Raw genomic sequence first — 4,443 nt, forward strand, 5'->3', positions numbered from 1 at the left:
ATCCCAGTGTTATCCTCAATTCCTCCCTCTCTTACTTCTCTCATATTCAGTCCCTGAATATTTCAGAAATATCTTCAGTCTAACCCATCTTTTCCAGCCTCTTTGCTATTGCTTCAGGTTAGGGTTATATCCTCTTTCACCTAGACTATCCACAAACATCCTGCTAACTGGTTTCCTTCCTTACTCCCTCTGATCTAGTCCATCCTCTATAGCACCAGAAGTGTAACCTGTGTTTAAAAGAGTCTTGTCAGTTCCACAGCTTGTTTTTGCCATATATCCTCATCAGTTTGGGTTGTTGAAGCTGCATCAAACATAACCACTATACTGATCACTAAAAATATAGTAAAGAATAAAATGGATGGTTTTTACTGTCACAGTTAATAGCAAATCCTCAGGTTGTGGGGAAAAACTATGTAAGGACATTACACCTTGAGTGTTTATAGATATTTTTCCTAAAGATCTTTTTCTCAAAATGCGTTTTAAGATCCATATGCAGAAAACACAAATAGCCACTAGAGGGCCCCATCACTTACATAATGACTGTTAATAGCCTACATTTCTCTGAAAAATCAAATGTTCTTGGTAAACTCCTTTTTTGTTTCTTTGGTCCCGGGGAATGATCTTAGAGTCACTTTACCACTGAGTTACATCTGCAGCCCATTTTATTTTTTGAGACAAGGTCTTGCTAAATTGTTTAGGGTCTTGCTAAATTGCTCAGGCTGATCTTAAACTTGTGATCCTCCTGTCTCAGCCTCTTGAGTTGCTGGGTTGGTAAACTCTTTATTAAGTATGTTTGTGTTCTCTCATTTGTGATGTGTAGTAATACATAAACATGAAACTAGAGATAGCTGTGGTCACATATATTTCTTCCTAGTGTAAAAAAATGTCTTCTGTGTTCTTTATCATAAAGCAAAATGACCAGTTCAAAATTAAGTTTCTTTCCCAGCTTTTCTTTCCTTGCCCCTCTGCCACTTTTTCAAAATTCTTAGTGGTGAAGTTTATCATGTTCTTTTATCACTCAACTGAATGGCTCTAATTATATTAACTAATTTTTAAGTGGTGAGAGTTCTCCATCCATTCTCTTTCTGTTTTTTGTACCTTCCTTCTTCTTTCCTCATATATTCCACAAGCATTTTCTCTTTTTATATTCTTTTTTTTTAATTTCACTCCTGAAAGCACTGCTACAAGAAATGGCAAGATCATGCTATACAGACCTTTATGAGTAAGAAAAGCCAACTTAGGAGTTAGATGGAAACAGAATCTGCCTTTTTAGTATAACTTTGTTGTGGGACTGGTCTTCCACAGTGGGCTTAGGTGAATGAGGTTCTTCATCAGTGGGACAGAAATGAAGCCTCTCAGAGCCTTCCTAGACTGGGAGATAAATAGGGTGAATGGTTCTAAGAATCTAAAAATGAAGCTTACAGTAATGTACTATGTTAAGTGAATAAGAAAAATCTATTACTAATGTAGAGATAAGATCAGAGTCTGTAAACTCAAGCAATTGTAAGAAAATGCCACACTGATAAGACCTAAAATCATTTTGATCATGTTTCATTCTTGAAATAATGTCACAAAAGTAGTTTTGATGTAATATATAGTTACTTCCTCTCACCATCCCCATATCAATCCATCAGCAATCTGTGCCAGCCCCATCTGCAAAGTAGAACCTCTTCTCACCACTGTGACTGCTACTACAAGTCACCATCATCTTTTGCCTGGGTGACTTTAATGGCCATCTTCTCATTTTCCAAGTTTATACTCTTGCCTACTATAGAAAAGCCAGAGAGAATTAAAAAAAAAAATCACATCTCCATCATACTTAAAATCCTGTGATAATTTCACATTGTCATTAGAATGAAACTGGAGTTTTTTTTTCCAAAGCCTTTAAGACCTGGATGGCTTTCTAGCCTCATCTCTTACCACTCTCCCCTTGTTTACTGCACTCACACTCAATTACATGGGCCTATATTATAGCCCTCATTTAATGCCAAATGCATTTCATCCTCAGGATTTGCTGTTGTTTCCTATGTTTGTAATGTTCTTCCCACAGATCTCCTCCATGGCTGACACCTTTACTTCATACACTTCTCAGAGTTGTCAGTGCATATGTTGTCTTAGATAACCTCACCATCCTGTCCAAAATATTCTGCCCACTTACCACACACCTTCAATGGCATAATTCTATATATCATTACCCTGTTCTATTTCCTCATAGAATGTGCTGTAATTTGAAAATATTTATTTGTCCACATTTTTGGGGGTCCCTTCTCACTACAAAGAACAAGACTCTCATGTGTTTTACTCATACCTGTATACCCAGAATCTGGCATATAGAGGTATTCAACAATTATTAAATAAGTAAAAAATCGCATGGATAAATGAGTGGGAAGACACGAAAGGCAATACTTAATGTCATCTAAGCTGTGACAGAGATAACCAGCCAAGGAAATGGAACATGAAGATAAATAGCTAGTTGCTGGATACTTTTTATATACCTTGATCTCAGTAAGATTACATTTTTATCATCCAGATCTTGAATAATTATTTAAGTACCTTTTATATAAGAAATCTCATTTTTAAATATATAATGCAACCAAGTTTTATAAATATTTGCAACGATGGAGTATTTTATTTTATTTTATTTTTTAAATTTTTTTAACATGTCCAAAGAATCCTTATTCCTTTTTTAATAGCCTCTTATGCTTTCTTGCCAGATGTCTTCAGAGCAGGTGCTTTCTGGGCTGGAGCTTTCTGACTCTTCTGAGCTTTTGGAGGCGGCGCTGCCTTCTGGCCTGAGGCTTTCTGCGCCTCTGCGAAGGAGCCTTTTGGGCCGGAGCCTTCTTGCCTGCTGGAGTTACCTTTTTTGCTGGAATTTTAGCTTTAGCAGCAGCAGCTGCTGCTGCTGCAGCTGCAACTGCAGCCTTAGCAACAGGTGCCTTTTGGGGAGAAGCTTTCAGGATAGCTGCCCTCTGAAGCTTCTTAACTTCATTCTTGATTATTTTGTTCCTCATTTTCTTCGCCTTCATTACTTTATAACGATCAAAATCAGTCATCTTGGCTTTCTTTTCTCTGGCTTCAATCTTCTTGGCCCATCTTGTGGCTACCCATTTTGTATTGATATCTGCCTTCTGCCAGGCTTACCGAACATACTTCTGGCAAGCACTGTGAGGAAACTTGAGGATGAAATCAATGAGCTGCATACATTTGAAAGGCATGGCCTGTCTCCTTACCTCAGTGCAAGGTCCATCAACCAAAGCCCTGTTCTGATCAATAACATCTACAATTACAACCAGCTTTCCAGCATGAGGCCCAAAGGAGACGTAGGCCACCTGGCCAACCTCCACAGAATGCCTGAAAACCATGTTGGAGGCGTAGGACGAGAAAGGAGTATTTTATTTTAATCCAACTTAAAATTACAATGTCTATTAAAAATGTCCAAATAAACAACTCACATCACAAAGATATATCAATTTTTGGCCTTTATGTTTTTAAGACATTGTAAACTCAGTAAAATGAAGCAATGGCAAGAATATCTGCTATAAATCTGTTGTGTAACTTGGTATAAGATAAATCTACTAAATGTGAGTTTACCTAAGTAGAGTTCAAAAAAAGCAGCCAGTGGTTCCCAGAAAAAAATTCAACTATATAAACAAGTGAGCAAGCAAAGACAAAGAGAACATTGGGACGGGTCCATGGAAAAGGTTAGGAGTGAAAATTCTCCATTAAGCCTGTGGTTCTCAGATGACAGTGGAGCTTGTATAATTTACATAAAGAACGTTCTAAAAAATAAATCATAGTTCATTTCAATACAATGTTATTTAAGTGTGGCTTATAATACAATTGATCATGATATCTCTATTTTCCCCGCCTTTGGGCAGTACTGGTGATGGAACCCAGGGCCTTGCACATGCTAGGCAAGTACTCTACCACTGAGTCAAACCATCAGCTCTGGATGATATTCCTAAACCTAACAATCAATATTAAATAGAATAATCATATGTCATATAAAATCTCAGTTCAATAACCTCTTCCTTTAAATAAAACCTTTACTACTTTTCCTAATAATTCCAACTTCTTCTTAAATTAACTAAAATATATATTCCTTAATTCCTGTCCTGCCTTTTGTACCTTTCCTTGACATACAAGAAATCTCATTTTCTACTTCTTTCCATTTCCCAGCTTGTATTTCCTCCAAATTCAAACTCACTTGTCATTTTTCACCTCCTTGTTAAACATACAAAGTATTCTTCACAAAAACTGTAACAAATGTATAGTTAGAATTATCTGTATCTTTGAAATGCTATGTTGTTAAATGATGTTTTAGACTTTGCTAATGGCAGAACAATTACATTCATAATTTTGTGAAATGCTCTGAGCTACCTGAAAATTAATAGGTAAACTTTAATTATATTATCAAAGAGCATGGTATATAATGATCTTTAT

At 36.4% G+C, this 4,443-nt stretch overlaps 1 pseudogene; it reads right to left on the bottom strand.

The window, feature by feature from the left end:
• Window positions 1–2,686: 2,686 nt before the first annotated feature.
• On the bottom strand, window positions 2,687–3,362 carry LOC113192848 (large ribosomal subunit protein eL14 pseudogene; annotated as a pseudogene).
• Between the last annotated feature and the right edge of the window lie 1,081 nt (window positions 3,363–4,443).

The sequence above is a fragment of the Urocitellus parryii genome, chromosome 11 (assembly GCF_045843805.1).
Source record: "Urocitellus parryii isolate mUroPar1 chromosome 11, mUroPar1.hap1, whole genome shotgun sequence".
Lineage (NCBI taxonomy): Eukaryota > Metazoa > Chordata > Mammalia > Rodentia > Sciuridae > Urocitellus > Urocitellus parryii.